The sequence below is a fragment of the Procambarus clarkii genome, chromosome 94, assembly GCF_040958095.1.
Source record: "Procambarus clarkii isolate CNS0578487 chromosome 94, FALCON_Pclarkii_2.0, whole genome shotgun sequence".
Taxonomy (NCBI): domain Eukaryota; kingdom Metazoa; phylum Arthropoda; class Malacostraca; order Decapoda; family Cambaridae; genus Procambarus; species Procambarus clarkii.
In genome coordinates, this window is record NC_091243.1 from 28,037 (window position 1) to 48,960 (window position 20,924).

At 38.8% G+C, this 20,924-nt stretch overlaps 1 protein-coding gene across 6 annotated transcripts in view; it reads left to right on the forward strand.

The window, feature by feature from the left end:
* LOC138360035 (uncharacterized) overlaps positions 1 to 20,924 on the forward strand; it is a 52,632-nt gene that overhangs the window by 23,786 nt on the left and 7,922 nt on the right. The window contains exon 1 of one of the 6 annotated variants that reach the window (XM_069319959.1): positions 19,809 to 19,833. The exons of the other annotated variants lie outside the window; for them this stretch is intronic. The gene's annotated coding sequence lies outside the window, so the exon portion shown is untranslated. Of the gene's footprint in view, positions 1 to 19,808; positions 19,834 to 20,924 lie in introns of those variants that run through there. 6 annotated transcript variants of the gene reach the window in all.

Sequence of the window (20,924 nt, forward strand, 5' to 3'; positions counted from 1 at the left end):
AGTGGTTAGAGGTGTTTGTTTGGGTTTAAACTGTTAGTAGATAGAGGTATGGGAATTGATTTGGAGGAAGGAGGTAATAAAAGTATGTGTTTGTGGGAGAAAGGAATTGGCAAAACGATCAGGGAAAGAGAAGGTCCGCAAAATAACAATTCACTTAGGGTATATTACACTAACAGTAGAAGTCTAAGAAATAAAATTAACGAATTAAATGCTCTTGTCTGCACAGAAAAAATAGATATTATTGCACTTACCGAAACGTGGATGAATGTAGAAAATAGAGAACTATTAGCTGAATATCAAATATATGGATTTAAACTATTTCACACAGATAGATATATTAGACGAGGAGGTGGAGTAGCCATATATGTTAGGGACAACTTGAAATGTAGTCTCAAAGAGGGAATCAAAACAGAGCCACACACAGAAACTATTTGGATTGAATTAAACGAAAAAGCTAATAATATTATAATAGGAGTAATATATAGGCCACCAAATTTAGACAGAATGGAAGCAAAGCATCTATGGGATGAAATATCTAGAGCATCTAGATCTAACAGTATTTATGTCATGGGTGACTTTAATTTTAGCGGAATAAACTGGTTGAACAAAACAGGGAATAGTGAAGCAGAAGATTTTCTAGAATTAATTGACGATTGCTTTCTTACGCAACACATTAAGGAACCAACACGGGAAAATAATATTTTAGATTTAGTGTTAACTAACAGGGAAACGCAAATTAATGACATCGAAATAGGGAGTGAGCTAGGGAGCAGTGATCACAAAGAAATCAGATTTAGCATAGAATGGAATAGACCAGTAGGAGAAAATTCTGTTAAAGTGCCAGATTTTCGAAAAGCTGATTTTAATAGCCTAAGAAATTTTTTGGGTCAAATTGATTGGAAAGGCTTGGGTATGGGGTGTGGGCCGGTCTTGGAGCGAGACATAAACCCAGCGATAGGTGACTTAAATGGGGATTTCGATGTGGATTCAATATATAACTTATTTAAGAATATTCTAAACAAAGCACAGGAACGTAGTATACCATACAAATTGAATAGATCGTATACTAATGACCCAAAGTGGATAACAAAGAATTTGAAGAACCTTATAGGTAAAAAGAGAGCTTGGTACAAAAGGATTAAAAATGGGGAGGTCACTTTAGAACAGGAATTCGTACAACTGGTTAGAAATGTTAAAAAAGAGATAAGGAAAGCAAAAAGAAACTATGAAGTTCGCATAGCAGGGCAAGCAAAGACAAATCCTAAAGGGTTTTTTCAGTTATATCGTACTAAGACTAGGGAAAGGATAGGTCCATTAAAAACTGAGACAGGTCAAATAACAGATAGTGATGAAGAGATGAGTAGTATTTTTAATAAATATTTTGTATCTGTATTTACTAAAGAGGAACTTAACAATATGCCTTCAGCCGAACAAGTCTATGTGGGTGGGGACGAGGACAGGTTGACGAGTTTAGCAGTTACCAGGGAGGATGTTCTTAAACAAATAGTAAAACTCAAACCAAACAAATCCCCAGGGCCGGATGAAGTGTTTGCTAGGGTGCTTAAAGAATGCAAAGAGGAGCTTTGTGACCCACTGTCAACCATATTTAATAAATCAATAGAGTCAGGCAGAGTGCCAGAGTTTTGGAAAGTTGCTAATGTGATACCAGTTTTTAAGAAAGGAGATAGATCACTTGCGTCTAACTATCGACCAATTAGCCTAACGTCTATTGTGGGAAAGTTACTCGAATCTATAATAGCAAATAAAATTCGTCTTCATCTTGAAAAACATAAATTAATAATTGAGTCGCAACATGGTTTTATAAATGGCCGTTCATGTTTAACAAATTTGTTATCTTTTTATTCTAGCATTGTTGAGGCAGTTGATAGTGGTAAGGATTGCGATGTTGTATACCTTGACTTTAGCAAAGCTTTTGATACAGTGCCACATGAAAGACTGATTAAAAAAATAGAGTCTCATGGTATTGGGGGTGCTATATTAAGCTGGATTAGGGCATGGCTATACCAAAGGAAACAGAGAGTTAGTATAAATGGAATCAAGTCAGAGTGGGAAAATGTTGTAAGTGGAGTGCCTCAAGGCTCTGTCCTGGGACCTCTGTTGTTTATAATATATATAAATGATTTAGATTCAGGTTTGAGTAGCAACATTTGCAAATTTGCCGATGATACGAAAATCGGTAGGGAAATTAATTCGGAGGAGGACTCACTATCACTTCAAGTTGATCTAGATAGGGTTTTGAAATGGTCAAAGGATTGGCAGATGCAGTTTAATGCTGATAAATGTAAAGTTCTGAGGTTAGGTAATGATGATAGAGTTACAAGATACGAGCTAGATGGTGTTGTGATTGCGAAGTCGGATTGCGAAAGGGATCTGGGAGTTATGATTAGTAAGAATTTAAAACAAAAGGATCAATGCATAAATGTTCGTAATAAGGCAAATCGGACACTTGGATTTATTAATCGCAGCGTTAGTAACAAGACACCTGGTGTGGTTCTCAAGCTATATCTTGCTCTAGTTAGGCCCCATTTAGATTATGCAGTTCAGTTTTGGTCGCCATATTATAGAATGGATATAAATTCACTTGAACGTGTCCAGCGTAGGATGACTAAGTTAGTTCCCCAAATTAGAAATCTTTCATATGAAGAAAGATTAACAAAGCTTAAGTTGCATTCACTGGAAAGGCGAAGAGTTAGGGGTGACATGATAGAGGTTTACAAGTGGATGAATGGACATAACCGGGGGGATATTAATAGGGTATTAAAAGTATCAACACAGGACAGAACACGAAACAATGGATATAAATTGGATAAGTTTAGATTTAGGAAAGACTTGGGTAAATACTGGTTCAGTAACAGGGTTGTTGATTTGTGGAACCAATTGCCGCGTAACATTGTGGAGGTGGGGTCCCTCGATTGTTTCAAGCACGGGTTGGACAAGTATATGAGTGGGATTGGGTGGTTATAGAATAGGAGCTGCCTCGTATGGGCCAATAGGCCTTCTGCAGTTACCTTTGTTCTTATGTTCTTATGTTCTTCTTATTAAATATGGTTGACAGTGGGTCACAAAGCTCCTCTTTGCATTCTTTAAGCACCCTAGCAAACACTTCATCCGGCCCTGGGGATTTGTTTGGTTTGAGTTTTACTATTTGTTTAAGAACATCCTCCCTGGTAACTGCTAAACTCGTCAACCTGTCCTCGTCCCCACCCACATAGACTTGTTCGGCTGAAGGCATATTGTTAAGTTCCTCTTTAGTAAATACAGATACAAAATATTTATTAAAAATACTACTCATCTCTTCATCACTATCTGTTATTTGACCTGTCTCAGTTTTTAATGGACCTATCCTTTCCCTAGTCTTAGTACGATATAACTGAAAAAACCCTTTAGGATTTGTCTTTGCTTGCCCTGCTATGCGAACTTCATAGTTCCTTTTTGCTTTCCTTATCTCTTTTTTAACATTTCTAACCAGTTGTACGAATTCCTGTTCTAAAGTGACCTCCCCATTTTTAATCCTTTTGTACCAAGCTCTCTTTTTACCTATAAGGTTCTTCAAATTCTTTGTTATCCACTTTGGGTCATTAGTATACGATCTATTCAATTTGTATGGTATACTACGTTCCTGTGCTTTGTTTAGAATATTCTTAAATAAGTTATATATTGAATCCACATCGAAATCCCCATTTAAGTCACCTATCGCTGGGTTCATGTCTCGCTCCAAGACCGGCCCACACCCCATACCCAAGCCTTTCCAATCAATTTGACCCAAAAAATTTCTTAGGCTATTAAAATCAGCTTTTCGAAAATCTGGCACTTTAACAGAATTTTCTCCTACTGGTCTATTCCATTCTATGCTAAATCTGATTTCTTTGTGATCACTGCTCCCTAGCTCACTCCCTATTTCGATGTCATTAATTTGCGTTTCCCTGTTAGTTAACACTAAATCTAAAATATTATTTTCCCGTGTTGGTTCCTTAATGTGTTGCGTAAGAAAGCAATCGTCAATTAATTCTAGAAAATCTTCTGCTTCACTATTCCCTGTTTTGTACAACCAGTTTATTCCGCTAAAATTAAAGTCACCCATGACATAAATACTGTTAGATCTAGATGCTCTAGATATTTCATCCCATAGATGCTTTGCTTCCATTCTGTCTAAATTTGGTGGCCTATATATTACTCCTATTATAATATTATTAGCTTTTTCGTTTAATTCAATCCAAATAGTTTCTGTGTGTGGCTCTGTTTTGATTCCCTCTTTGAGACTACATTTCAAATTGTCCCTAACATATATGGCTACTCCACCTCCTCGTCTAATATATCTATCTGTGTGAAATAGTTTAAATCCATATATTTGATATTCAGCTAATAGTTCTCTATTTTCTACATTCATCCACGTTTCGGTAAGTGCAATAATATCTATTTTTTCTGTGCAGACAAGAGCATTTAATTCGTTAATTTTATTTCTTAGACTTCTACTGTTAGTGTAATATACCCTAAGTGAATTGTTATTTTGCGGACCTTCTCTTTCCCTGATCGTTTTGCCAATTCCTTTCTCCCACAAACACATACTTTTATTACCTCCTTCCTCCAAATCAATTCCCATACCTCTATCTACTAACAGTTTAAACCCAAACAAACACCTCTAACCACTTCTTCTAGCGAGTTCGCAACAGCAACAACCCCAGCTCTCGATAGATGCACCCCATCACGATAACCCCAGCTCTCGATAGATGCACCCCATTTGAATCACTCATGTCAATTCTTAAATATGTCTGCAATATACAAGAACGAGGTTGTGGATGCAGATCTTGATCTGCATCCACAACCTCGTTCTTGTATATTGCAGACATATTTAAGAATTGACATGAGTGATTCAAATGACGAGCAACAAGTTACATTTTCTTCAAGATATGTTTTGATTCTCAAGATTGATGTCAAAGATTGATGTCAAGATTGATGTCAAAAGCTCAAGTCCCATTCGATTTCTCAGTTTAGTTTTCACAGACGTTACTCTTGAAAATATCCGTTCAACCAGGGCATTACTGATTTGCAAGCTGTATATTTTCAATGCAAACTCAGCGAGGTCAATCAGTATGGGATCGCCAGCAGCGTTCTTGACAGTTTTTGTCTTGGTCTAAAATGGCGCTCCAGATGTTGGAATTTGTCCCTCACAAATGTTGGACCAGTCAATGGTTAACAGTAGGCGCCACTGACTTTCAATTTCACTAAGCTTAGATTGGTCAGCTAATACTTATGGAAGTTCTGAAAATGGTGGCCGTGTGTGGCTAAGGCATATGATAGGTAACAGATTTTTCACCCTTTTTAAAGTTTCAACATTACTTAGAATACGAGAAAGAAGCTATTTGCAAGCTTTCATTAAAAAATTATCGCATCTTTCTTTAATATTTTGAAACTTTTCCTGGGTTATAAAATTGTTTTGTCTGTTAGTGACCCGAAGAGTTGAAAATTCGTAACCAAAGTCAACTTTTTCCAGGGGCAGATACATAGAATTGTAGTCCAAATTAGCATGAAGCTTTGCATGATGAGGATGAACAATTCTTCTGAAATTGAAATTGAAATAAGTTTATTGAGGTAAAATACACACAAAGGGATGAGGTAGCTCAAGCTATTCTCACCCCGTTCAGTACATAAGAACATAAGAACATAAGAACAAAGGCAACTGCAGAAGGCCTGTTGGCCCACACGAGGCAGCTCCTATTTATAACCACCCAATCCCACTCATATAGTTGTCCAACCCGCGCTTGAAACAATCGAGGGACCCCACCTCCACAATGTTACGCGGCAATTGGTTCCACAAATCAACAACCCTGTTACTGAACCAGTATTTACCCAAGTCTTTCCTAAATCTAAACTTATCCAATTTATACCCATTGTTTCGTGTTCTGTCTTGTGTTGATACTTTCAATACCCCATTAATATCCCCTTTGTTATGTCCATTCACCCACTTGTAAACCTCTATCATGTCGCCCCTAACTCTTCGCCTTTCCAGTGAATGCAACTTAAGCTTTATTAATCTTTCTTCATATGAAAGATTTCTAATTTGGGGAATTAACTTAGTCATCCTACGCTGGACACGTTCAAGTGAATTTATATCCATTCTATAATATGGCGACCAAAACTGAACTGCATAATCTAAATGGGGCCTAACTAGAGCAAGATATAGCTTGAGAACCACACCAGGTGTCTTGTTACTAACGCTGCGATTAATAAATCCAAGTGTCCGATTTGCCTTATTACGAACATTTATGCATTGATCCTTTTGTTTTAAATTCTTACTAATCATAACTCCCAGATCCCTTTCGCAATCCGACTTCGCAATCTCAACACCATCTAGCTCGTATCTTGTAACTCTATCATCATTACCTAACCTCAGAACTTTACATTTATCAGCATTAAACTGCATCTGCCAATCCTTTGACCATTTCAAAACCCTATCTAGATCAACTTGAAGTGATAGTGAGTCCTCCTCCGAATTAATTTCCCTACCGATTTTCGTATCATCGAAACAATGGATATAAGCACGAAACAATGGATATAAGTTGGATAAGTTTAGATTTAGGAAAGACTTGGGTAAATACTGGTTCAGTAACAGGGTTGTTGATTTGTGGAACCAATTGCCGCGTAACATTGTGGAGGTGGGGCCCCTCGATTGTTTCAAGCACAGGTTGGACAAGTATATGAGTGGGATTGGGTGGTTATAGAATAGGAGCTGCCTCGTATGGGCCAATAGGCCTTCTGCAGTTACCTTTGTTCTTATGTTCTTATGTTCTTATGTTCATCGGCAAATTTGCAAATGTTGCTACTCAAACCTGAATCTAAATCATTTATATATATTATAAACAACAGAGGTCCCAGGACAGAGCCTTGAGGCACTCCACTTACAACATTTTCCCACTCTGACTTGATTCCATTTATACTAACTCTCTGTTTTCTTTGGTATAGCTATGCCCTAATCCGGCTTAATATAGCACCCCCAATACCATGAGACTCTATCTTTTTAATCAGTCTTTCATGTGGCACTGTATCAAAAGCTTTGCTAAAGTCAAGGTATACAACATCGCAATCCTTACCACTATCAACTGCCTCAACAATGCTAGAATAAAAAGATAACAAATTTGTTAAACATGAACGGCCATTTATAAAACCATGTTGCGACTCAATTATTAATTTATGTTTTTCAAGATGAAGACGAATTTTATTTGCTATTATAGATTCGAGTAACTTTCCCACAATAGACGTTAGGCTAATTGGTCGATAGTTAGACGCAAGTGATCTATCTCCTTTCTTAAAAACTGGTATCACATTAGCAACTTTCCAAAACTCTGGCACTCTGCCTGACTATTGATTTATTAAATATGGTTGACAGTGGGTCACAAAGCTCCTCTTTGCATTCTTTAAGCACCCTAGCAAACACTTCATCCGGCCCTGGGGATTTGTTTGGTTTGAGTTTTACTATTTGTTTAAGAACATCCTCCCTGGTAACTGTTAAACTCGTCAACCTGTCCTCGTCCCCACCCACATAGACTTGTTCGGCTGAAGGCATATTGTTAAGTTCCTCTTTAGTAAATACAGATACAAAATATTTATTAAAAATACTACTCATCTCTTCATCACTATCTGTTATTTGACCTGTCTCAGTTTTTAATGGACCTATCCTTTCCCTAGTCTTAGTACGATATAACTGAAAAAACCCTTTAGGATTTGTCTTTGCTTGCCCTGCTATGCGAACTTCATAGTTTCTTTTTGCTTTCCTTATCTCTTTTTTAACATTTCTAACCAGTTGTACGAATTCCTGTTCTAAAGTGACCTCCCCATTTTTAATCCTTTTGTACCAAGCTCTCTTTTTACCTATAAGGTTCTTCAAATTCTTTGTTATCCACTTTGGGTCATTAGTATTCGATCTATTCAATTTGTATGGTATACTACGTTCCTGTGCTTTGTTTAGAATATTCTTAAATAAGTTATATATTGAATCCACATCGAAATCCCCATTTAAGTCACCTATCGCTGGGTTCATGTCTCGCTCCAAGACCGGCCCACACCCCATACCCAAGACTTTCCAATCAATTTGACCCAAAAAATTTCTTAGGCTATTAAAATCAGCTTTTCGAAAATCTGGCACTTTAACAGAATTTTCTCCTACTGGTCTATTCCATTCTATGCTAAATCTGATTTCTTTGTGATCACTGTTCCCTAGCTCACTCCCTATTTCGATGTCATTAATTTGCGTTTCCCTGTTAGTTAACACTAAATCTAAAATATTATTTTCCCGCGTTGGTTCCTTAATGTGTTGCGTAAGAAAGCAATCGTCAATTAATTCTAGAAAATCTTCTGCTTCACTATTCCCTGTTTTGTTCAACCAGTTTATTCCGCTAAAATTAAAGTCACCCATGACATAAATACTGTTACATAAGAACATAAGAACATAAGAACAAAGGTAACTGCAGAAGGCCTATTGGCCCATACGAGGCAGCTCCTATTCTATAACCACCCAATCCCACTCATATACTTGTCCAACCCGTGCACAATGCAACCCGAACACAATGCATAAATGTTCGTAATAAGGCAAATCGGACACTTGGATTTATTAATCGCAGCGTTAGTAACAAGACACCTGGTGTGGTTCTCAAGCTATATCTTGCTCTAGTTAGGCCCCATTTAGATTATGCAGTTCAGTTTTGGTCGCCATATTATAGAATGGATATAAATTCACTTGAACGTGTCCAGCGTAGGATGACTAAGTTAGTTCCCCAAATTAGAAATCTTTCATATGAAGAAAGATTAACAAAGCTTAAGTTGCATTCACTGGAAAGGCGAAGAGTTAGGGGTGACATGATAGAGGTTTACAAGTGGATGAATGGACATAACCGGGGGGATATTAATAGGGTATTAAAAGTATCAACACAGGACAGAACACGAAACAATGGATATAAATTGGATAAGTTTAGATTTAGGAAAGACTTGGGTAAATACTGGTTCAGTAACAGGGTTGTTGATTTGTGGAACCAATTGCCGCGTAACATTGTGGAGGTGGGGTCCCTCGATTGTTTCAAGCACGGGTTGGACAAGTATATGAGTGGGATTGGGTGGTTATAGAATAGGAGCTGCCTCGTATGGGCCAATAGGCCTTCTGCAGTTACCTTTGTTCTTATGTTCTTATGTTCTTATGTGCTTGAAACAATCGAGGGACCCCACCTCCACAATGTTACGCGGCAATTGGTTCCACAAATCAACAACCCTGTTACTGAACCAGTATTTACCCAAGTCTTTCCTAAATCTAAACTTATCCAATTTATATCCATTGTTTCGTGTTCTGTCCTGTGTTGATACTTTTAATACCCTATTAATATCCCCCCGGTTATGTCCATTCATCCACTTGTAAACCTCTATCATGTCACCCCTAACTCTTCGCCTTTCCAGTGAATGCAACTTAAGCTTTGTTAATCTTTCTTCATATGAAAGATTTCTAATTTGGGGAACTAACTTAGTCATCCTACGCTGGACACGTTCAAGTGAATTTATATCCATTCTATAATATGGCGACCAAAACTGAACTGCATAATCTAAATGGGGCCTAACTAGAGCAAGATATAGCTTGAGAACCACACCAGGTGTCTTGTTACTAACGCTGCGATTAATAAATCCAAGTGTCCGATTTGCCTTATTACGAACATTTATGCATTGATCCTTTTGTTTTAAATTCTTACTAATCATAACTCCCAGATCCCTTTCGCAATCCGACTTCGCAATCACAACACCAACTATGTCATAATATGTCAACCATATTTAATAAATCAATAGAGTCAGGCAGAGTGCCAGAGTTTTGGAAAGTTGCTAATGTGATACCAGTTTTTAAGAAAGGAGATAGATCACTTGCGTCTAACTATCGACCAATTAGCCTAACGTCTATTGTGGGAAAGTTACTCGAATCTATAATAGCAAATAAAATTCGTCTTCATCTTGAAAAACATAAATTAATAATTGAGTCGCAACATGGTTTTATAAATGGCCGTTCATGTTTAACAAATTTGTTATCTTTTTATTCTAGCATTGTTGAGGCAGTTGATAGTGGTAAGGATTGCGATGTTGTATACCTTGACTTTAGCAAAGCTTTTGATACAGTGCCACATGAAAGACTGATTAAAAAAATAGAGTCTCATGGTATTGGGGGTGCTATATTAAGCTGGATTAGGGCATGGCTATACCAAAGGAAACAGAGAGTTAGTATAAATGGAATCAAGTCAGAGTGGGAAAATGTTGTAAGTGGAGTGCCTCAAGGCTCTGTCCTGGGACCTCTGTTGTTTATAATATATATAAATGATTTAGATTCAGGTTTGAGTAGCAACATTTGCAAATTTGCCGATGATACGAAAATCGGTAGGGAAATTAATTCGGAGGAGGACTCACTATCACTTCAAGTTGATCTAGATAGGGTTTTGAAATGGTCAAAGGATTGGCAGATGCAGTTTAATGCTGATAAATGTAAAGTTCTGAGGTTAGGTAATGATGATAGAGTTACAAGATACGAGCTAGATGGTGTTGTGATTGCGAAGTCGGATTGCGAAAGGGATCTGGGAGTTATGATTAGTAAGAATTTAAAACAAAAGGATCAATGCATAAATGTTCGTAATAAGGCAAATCGGACACTTGGATTTATTAATCGCAGCGTTAGTAACAAGACACCTGGTGTGGTTCTCAAGCTATATCTTGCTCTAGTTAGGCCCCATTTAGATTATGCAGTTCAGTTTTGGTCGCCATATTATAGAATGGATATAAATTCACTTGAACGTGTCCAGCGTAGGATGACTAAGTTAATTCCCCAAATTAGAAATCTTTCATATGAAGAAAGATTAACAAAGCTTAAGTTGCATTCACTGGAAAGGCGAAGAGTTAGGGGTGACATGATAGAGGTTTACAAGTGGATGAATGGACATAACCGGGGGGATATTAATAGGGTATTAAAAGTATCAACACAGGACAGAACACGAAACAATGGATATAAATTGGATAAGTTTAGATTTAGGAAAGACTTGGGTAAATACTGGTTCAGTAACAGGGTTGTTGATTTGTGGAACCAATTGCCGCGTAACATTGTGGAGGTGGGGTCCCTCGATTGTTTCAAGCACGGGTTGGACAAGTATATGAGTGGGATTGGGTGGTTATAGAATAGGAGCTGCCTCGTATGGGCCAATAGGCCTTCTGCAGTTACCTTTGTTCTTATGTTCTTATGTTCTTAACTAGCTCGTATCTTGTAACTCTATCATCATTACCTAACCTCAGAACTTTACATTTATCAGCATTAAACTGCATCTGCCAATCCTTTGACCATTTCAAAACCCTATCTAGATCAACTTGAAGTGATAGTGAGTCCTCCTCCGAATTAATTTCCCTACCGATTTTCGTATCATCGGCAAATTTGCAAATGTTGCTACTCAAACCTGAATCTAAATCATTTATATATATTATAAACAACAGAGGTCCCAGGACAGAGCCTTGAGGCACTCCACTTACAACATTTTCCCACTCTGACTTGATTCCATTTATACTAACTCTCTGTTTCCTTTGGTATAGCCATGCCCTAATCCAGCTTAATATAGCACCCCCAATACCATGAGACTCTATTTTTTTAATCAGTCTTTCATGTGGCACTGTATCAAAAGCTTTGCTAAAGTCAAGGTATACAACATCGCAATCCTTACCACTATCAACTGCCTCAACAATGCTAGAATAAAAAGATAACAAATTTGTTAAACATGAACGGTTATTTATAAAACCATGTTGCGACTCAATTATTAATTTATGTTTTTCAAGATGAAGACGAATTTTATTTGCTATTATAGATTCGAGTAACTTTCCCACAATAGACGTTAGGCTAATTGGTCGATAGTTAGACGCAAGTGATCTATCTCCTTTCTTAAAAACTGGTATCACATTAGCAACTTTCCAAAACTCTGGCACTCTGCCTGACTCTATTGATTTATTAAATATGGTTGACAGTGGGTCACAAAGCTCCTCTTTGCATTCTTTAAGCACCCTAGCAAACACTTCATCCGGCCCTGGGGATTTGTTTGGTTTGAGTTTTACTATTTGTTTAAGAACATCCTCCCTGGTAACTGCTAAACTCGTCAACCTGTCCTCGTCCCCACCCACATAGACTTGTTCGGCTGAAGGCATATTGTTAAGTTCCTCTTTAGTAAATACAGATACAAAATATTTATTAAAAATACTACTCATCTCTTCATCACTATCTGTTATTTGACCTGTCTCAGTTTTTAATGGACCTATCCTTTCCCTAGTCTTAGTACGATATAACTGAAAAAACCCTTTAGGATTTGTCTTTGCTTGCCCTGCTATGCGAACTTCATAGTTTCTTTTTGCTTTCCTTATCTCTTTTTTAACATTTCTAACCAGTTGTACGAATTCCTGTTCTAAAGTGACCTCCCCATTTTTAATCCTTTTGTACCAAGCTCTCTTTTTACCTATAAGGTTCTTCAAATTCTTTGTTATCCACTTTGGGTCATTAGTATACGATCTATTCAATTTGTATGGTATACTACGTTCCTGTGCTTTGTTTAGAATATTCTTAAATAAGTTATATATTGAATCCACATCGAAATCCCCATTTAAGTCACCTATCGCTGGGTTCATGTCTCGCTCCAAGACCGGCCCACACCCCATACCCAAGCCTTTCCAATCAATTTGACCCAAAAAATTTCTTAGGCTATTAAAATCAGCTTTTCGAAAATCTGGCACTTTAACAGAATTTTCTCCTACTGGTCTATTCCATTCTATGCTAAATCTGATTTCTTTGTGATCACTGCTCCCTAGCTCACTCCCTATTTCGATGTCATTAATTTGCGTTTCCCTGTTAGTTAACACTAAATCTAAAATATTATTTTCCCGTGTTGGTTCCTTAATGTGTTGCGTAAGAAAGCAATCGTCAATTAATTCTATAAAATCTTCTGCTTCACTATTCCCTGTTTTGTTCAACCAGTTTATTCCGCTAAAATTAAAGTCACCCATGACATAAATACTGTTAGATCTAGATGCTCTAGATATTTCATCCCATAGATGCTTTGCTTCCATTCTGTCTAAATTTGGTGGCCTATATATTACTCCTATTATAATATTATTAGCTTTTTCGTTTAATTCAATCCAAATAGTTTCTGTGTGTGGCTCTGTTTTGATTCCCTCTTTGAGACTACATTTCAAATTGTCCCTAACATATATGGCTACTCCACCTCCTCGTCTAATATATCTATCTGTGTGAAATAGTTTAAATCCATATATTTGATATTCAGCTAATAGTTCTCTATTTTCTACATTCATCCACGTTTCGGTAAGTGCAATAATATCTATTTTTTCTGTGCAGACAAGAGCATTTAATTCGTTAATTTTATTTCTTAGACTTCTACTGTTAGTGTAATATACCCTAAGTGAATTGTTATTTTGCGGACCTTCTCTTTCCCTGATCGTTTTGCCAATTCCTTTCTCCCACAAACACATACTTTTATTACCTCCTTCCTCCAAATCAATTCCCATACCTCTATCTACTAACAGTTTAAACCCAAACAAACACCTCTAACCACTTCTTCTAGCGAGTTCGCAACAGCAACAACCCCAGCTCTCGATAGATGCACCCCATCACGAGCATACATTTCATTTCTTCCATAGAAGTGTTCCCAGTTGTCTATGAAAGATATTGCATTTGATTTGCAATATCTTTCCAGCCGGCAATTGACACCAAGTGCCCTCGATATCCATTCATTTCCCACTCCCTTTCTTGGAAGAATGCCACATATGATCGGGATTCCTCCCTTGCTCCTAACTAACTCTATGGCTGTTTTATACCTCTGAATCAGTTCCTCACTCCTGACTCGACCAACATCATTTCCTCCCACGCTAATGCAAATAATGGGATTGTTCCCATTACCAGCCATAATATCATTCATGTTGTTTATAATATCTCCAATGCCAGCTCCGGGATAGCAAACCCTTAACCTGTTCCCCCTATCTCTAGCACAAAACGTTCTATCCAAATACCTTATCTGGGAATCTCCCACAACTAATGTTTGCTTAGGTACTTCCTTTACTTTCTGAGGGGCCTGCGCTTCCTTTCTCTTAGTTGCTTTCCCTTTTGCGCGATCCACAGTCTCTCCACAGCACTCGTCCTCCAAAACGTCAAATGAATTTGAAGTTGCTATGGCGTTTGAAGGCGGCTTTATCAAAGTCTTCTTAAGGCCCCTGTCTTTCGCAACTCTCCAAGACGAGGTCCCTTTACTGCTGGTCTCCTCCTTCGTTACTTCTCGTTGTTTTTTAAGCTGACGCACCTCCTCCCGCAGAGAGTCCAACTCTGTCCTCAGGGCTCCCACTAGAGTCACCAGGTCCTTCACTACAACTTCCATATTGCTATGATAATATAACAATATTGCTGAGAGATCTGTTAGATCTAGATGCTCTAGATATTTCATCCCATAGGTGCTTTGCTTCCATTCTGTCTAAATTTGGTGGCCTATATATTACTCCTATTATAATATTATTAGCTTTTTCGTTTAATTCTATCCAAATAGTTTCTGTGTGTGGCTCTGTTTTGATTTCCTCTTTGAGACTACATTTCAAATTGTCCCTAACATATATGGCTACTCCCCCTCCTCGTCTAATATATCTATCTGTGTGAAATAGTTTAAATCCATATATTTGATATTCAGCTAATAGTTCTCTATTTTCTACATTCATCCACGTTTCGGTAAGTGCAATAATATCTATTTTTTCTGTGCAGACAAGAGCATTTAATTCGTTAGTTTTATTTCTTAGACTTCTACTGTTAGTGTAATATACCCTAAGTGAATTGTTATTTTGAGGCCCTTCTCTTTCCCTGATCGTTTTGCCAATTCCTTTCTCCCACAAACACATACTTTTATTACCTCCTTCCACCAAATCAATTCCCATACCTCTATCTACTAACAGTTTAAACCCAAACAAACACCTATAACCACTTCTTCCAACGAGTTCGCAACAGCAACAACCCCAGCTCTCGATAGATGCACCCCATCACGAGCATACATTTCATTTCTTCCATAGAAGTGTTCCCAGTTGTCTATGAAAGATATTGCATTTGATTTGCAATATCTTTCCAGCCGGCAATTGACACCAAGTGCCCTCGATATCCATTCATTTCCCACTCCCTTTCTTGGAAGAAAGGGAGTGTTAATACATATGGTACGGTACGGTAATACGGTACCCCTACTCAAATCTCTGAATATGTTAGACATTAAGCCACTGCACATTCTCTCATGTATATTATACATATATAAAACACTAAACTGTAATGCCAATCCTGATCTCAAAAGCTTCATAGAAGGTTGTAACAGAACCCATGAGCACCACACCAGAAATAAATACAGTTTTGATATTCCTAGAGTACGACTTAATCAAACTAGAAATGCTCTACAAATCAAGGGGCCCAGAATGTGGAATGACCTTCCCAACCATGTTAAAGACTGTTCCTCTCTCAACCAGTTTAAGATAAAAACGAAGCTATACCAAATAAATTCCCTGTAACCTTCCTTACCCCTCTATTGTCAACCAATGTCTGTTTTTTTTTTAAAGAGCGCTGTTTGTCGACATAATTGTATTTGTGCTGCTTTTTCAGCTATATTTTCATTTCTTGTTTTCATTCTACTCATTATGCTCAATTAGTATTAAGCTTGTCATTTAAGTTTATCATGCCCGAAACGCTTTGCGTAATAGTAGCTTTAGGCATTGTATGTACTAGCTCTACCTATAAGTCAACCAATCTTTGTAAAAATTTATTGTATGTATGTACCTTACCTAAATAAACATTTTATTTTATTTTATTTTATTTTATTTTATTTTTATTTTTACATAGACACACAACTGAGTATTCCAAGAGTGAAGTTTTCTAAGACAGTGTAAAGGCTACACTGATCTGCTTCATCTTTTTTAGAAAGTCAGTTTATCCTTTCAAATCCAATCATTCAGTTCATCCAATCATTTAGGATTGGTTTGAGACATGTGAAATATAGCTTATTGGAGGGATCAGCGTACATTGAAAATAGTTGCCTTGCAACATATTTATCACAAGAGGAAAAAGCTATTTGGAAATAAGTTGTTAAAGAATCCCTCTAATCTAACAGCCGCTTTACACTACCGCTCCTTGCCAACCATCGTCTTCCTGACAAAGGTATTAACGGGTCCGTCTAATTACCACAAGCTACACAAGCTTCACAAAGCTTCAGAAAGCTTCCTGGCAATACGTTAGTAATGAATAAATATGATGTTAGGTTACGCTGACCTAACCTAAACTAACCTAACCTAACTTAAACAAACCAAACCTAACCTAACCGACGCTTGGATCGTCGACTTTATTTGGCGTCACCAGCTCTTTATTTTCGTCTAATTTCTTAATAAAAATATACTTTTTCAGATTAAAATTATGTTTTCTCGTGTTGTACATTCAGCACCAACATGAGTAAATATATCATATTTATTCATTACTAACATAAGCTTTCTGAAGCTTTGTGAAGCTTGTGTAGCCTGTGGTAATTAGACGGACTGGTATTAACTGTAAGGGATCTTTCCCATCATTTATCAAACTGTAAATTTCTAGATAACCTTCTCCCCTTAATGAAGATCTGTGGAACCAGGTGTAGCTTTTGGGATGAAGTATTAATAACAATTAAGGTTGGGAAATCTATTGCCCTTGGGGAGGATTACCTTGCCTTGCGGTTACTTTTTCTTTCGAAGGTTCCTAGGATCAATGTCCCCAGGGGGCCGGTCTGGGACCAGTCGGGTAAGTCAATCAGGCTGTTGGACGCGGCTGTGATTTGTACACATTATATTATTAAAGCATAAATAATCATCATTGAGAGTCTTAATATTAATAGTCCAAAGTAGCCCAACTTGCTTTTAAACTAACCCAAAAACTCGCAAGTAGCGAAATGAAAATTTTGGAAGCGCGGGGCTCTCAAAAGTAGCCCAATTCGCTACTTGTAGCCCAATCTGGCAACCCTACGGCCAATACACTTGCCATATACTCTCACTAAACCATTACTAATCTTCTTTTAATGTTTAATCTTCATCTCATCCTCCGCAAAACTTAAGACCTAAACAGTGGTATTCTAACCATAATTAATAATAATAACAATAATATACTTATCAAGGGGATTAAAGCTTAAATGAGTTTGTCCAAATACAATTGGGCACTCGACGCCAGTGGGATCGTGACGTCTTTACCCTCATGGCCAATTCTTGGCCCTAGTAACCCACTAAATGGGTTTATAGACTAAAATGTTAATCTAAACACAGTACCCCTCGAGTATGCTAATTTGACCCTCAAGTATGGTGATTTGACCCCCAAGCGTAGGTTGAATTAGGGGTCTCGACTTATACCTATAGTTTTTCTTAAGTTTAGTTCATTTATTATGCACCCCATACCCATCTTGTGGGCGGTAGTAAAAAGGGTTACAGAGGCACATAATGGGATAAAGACTGATGAAGATTAAGCCACCCAAGAGGTGGCACGGGCATTAATAGCCCGTAACTATGGAAAAGTGATTGATTGATGAAGATTAAGCCACCCAAAAGGTGGCACGAGCATGAATAACCCGTAAGTGGTGGCCCTTTTGAGCCATTACCAGTATCAACTCTTGATACTGGAGATCTGTGGAGGATAGAGAAGTGTGGTCTAGTTCTTTATATCCCCGTCTACTAGCATTGTTGAGTTGCTGTACTCGTTGCGTGTAATGATGTCGCACAACGTGACCCTTGTTGTGACCCAAATTTTAGATGTGAATAATTTCTCAGAGTACGATTGATTGATGATTGATGAAGATTAAGCCACCCAAAAGGTGGCACGGGCATGAATAGCCCGTAAGTGGTGGCCCTTTTAAGCCATTATCAGTATCAAGAGCTGATACTGGAGATCTGTGGAGGTGCGAATGCACCCTGCATGACGGGAGATGTCTCCCTTATGAATGTGTTAAGATGAAGATGAAGATGAGGCACGGGCATAAATAGCCCGTAAGTGGTGGCCCTTTTGAGCCATTACCAGTATCAAGAGCTGATACTGGAGATCTGTGGAGGTGCGAGTGCACCCTGCGTGACGGGAGATGTCTCCCTTGTGAATGTGTTAAGATGAAGATGAAGCCACCCAAAAGGTGGCACGGGCATAAATAGCTCGTAAGTGGTGGCCCTTTTGAGCCATTACCAGTATCAATAGATGATACTGTGGAGGTGCGACTGCACCCTGCGTGACGGGAGATGTCTCCCGGACCAAATGGACGACGTCAGAGTACGGCAACGGAAGTGTTTATATAAGCATGGATGAGTATGTATGGGTCTCTGTGTGGAAGCAAACTGGGCAACGGCATCTGAGACGCTAGATGTCAGTGAACTCTAGTGTCGCCAGTCATGGGAGCCAGCCGGCACCACCTGGGACACAGGCAGGGGGTACTTCTAGGGCACCAGTGGTGGCTGAAAACTAGAGCTGGAAGCAGTCTTGCCCGCAAGAGTAGCCGTGGGCAGCGGGCAGGCTACAACAGTCAAGGAACACGTGGACACAGTTTATCTCCTGCTCCACCACGGTACTCGCCTGCAAGGGGCACAACAGAGTACCACCAGAACCAGGGTACCGGTAGATGGTATGCCCGGGGAATGGGGTACACAAGCTGCAGGTAATGTACCCCCATCACCGGGGAAGAGAATACACTATTACCTAGTATCCCAACCCGTCCTCTACTCAAGTCCATTACATCCAGCGGTCGACCCCACAGACGCATTCATAAATTTGTACATGCTGTTCACTCAAATGGGGAATCTAATCAAATATAAATTAATATTATAATATATTAGCAGATTGTGTATATATAGGCATAGGTTAGATTAGGTGTTTAGGTTCTGTTGGCGATTATTTGTATTTGTAGTACGTGGGTGAAGCATTTACAGCGTTGTGGTTCGAACAAAATTCGTCAGTGAGGCACTTGTTCCGGAAGTGTTCGAACGAAATCAGTTGTGAGTCGTGTGTTACAGCCCGTCCTCCAAACAAAGATCCAAAAGTGATTCCATGCACCCGCCAAACCCCCTGTTTATGAATGAAAAACGGTTTACACACGACTCACAACTGATTTCGTTCGAACACTTCCGGAACAAGTGCTTTACTGACGAGTTTTGTTCGAACCACATCGCTATAAATGCTTCACCCACGTACTACATATGCAAATAATCACCAACCGAACCTTAACACCTAACCTAACCTAACCTATGCCTATATATGCACAATATGCTAATATATTTTAATATTAATTTATATTTGAGAAAATTCTTGTTCTGAATGAACAGCATGTTAAAATTTATGAATGCGTCTGTGGGGTCGACCTCTGGATGTAATGGACTTGAGTCGAGAACGGGTTGTGTGTAAACCGTTTTTCATTCATAAACAGGGGGTTTGGCGGGTGCATGGAATCACTTTTGGGTCTTTGTTTGGAGGACGGGCTGATCCCGGTAGTACAGTCGAGTTCGTTCTCGACTCACATTCGAGAATTCTGGGTTCGAATCCTTTGCCGGACCGAAATGGGTGGGTGCCTATCACCGAATGCGCCTGTTCACCTAGCAGTAAATATAGGTACTCAGGAGATGGTCAGCTTGTTGTGGGGTTGCATCCTGGGCGCGGATGCAACCGCTGTAAATCTCCTGTTGTTAGGTATAAGCCTGACATCTGACCCTAACACACTGTGGCTCAGGATGGACACGGAAGCACCTGCGTCCACCAAGGTGGTATGTATTGTGCCATGTACCGTACACACTTGGTAATTAGGTGGGAGAAACAACTTACACTGCCAGGCCAAGTGACCGCCGTCACCACACAGCTTACACACCAAACAGCCAAAGCTCAACCCCCGCAAGCACAATTAGGTGAGTACACCAAAGTCCTCAAGGAAATTGACAGGGTAGACAAGGATGGGTTATTTAACACGGGTGGCACACGCACAAGGGGACACAGGTGGAAGCTCAGTACCCAAATGAGCCACAGACACATCAGAAAGAACTTTTTCAGTGAAAGAGTAGTTAGTAAATGGAATGCACTAGGAAGTGATGTGGTGGAGGCTGACTCCATACACAGTTTCAAATGTAGATATGATAGAGCTCGAGAAGCTCAGCAATCTGTACACTAGTAGATTGACGGTTGAGAGGCGGGACCACAACCCCCGCAAGTACAACTAGGTTAGTACACACACACACACACACACACACACACACACACACACACACACACACACACACACACACACACACACACACACACACACACACACACACACACACACAGTTTGATAGTTTCACCTCATTGTGCTTCACTCACACTGTATCTTGTGCTACCCACTCGCCCAGTATTAGTACTTACGACATTCAACTTCACCAGAGTAATCAGTACCATCAGTTATTATGTTGAACTCAAATTTTGCTACAATATACCTATTAAAATCTTACCTTATGTTAGCTTAAGGACCTGCCCGAAACACTATGCGTCTTAGTGGCTTTACAAGAATGTAAGAACAATGTTATGTACTCTCACAACCCAATGCACCTTCTTGTATTTAAATAAATAAAATAAATAAATAAACATACGTTCCCTCCACCCCCCCCCCAGGCCGGTGCCACATGCAGCCAACAACAGCTGCCTGGGAGGCCAATGACCCAGATCTAAGTGCTTGAGTGACACTGAGAAGTCTAAGAAATAAAATTAACGAATTAAATGCTCTTGTCAGCACAGAAAAAAAGAATATTGCACATGCCGAAACATGGATGAATGTAGAAAATGGAGGACTATTAGCTGAACATAAAATAGATTTAAACTATATCAGATA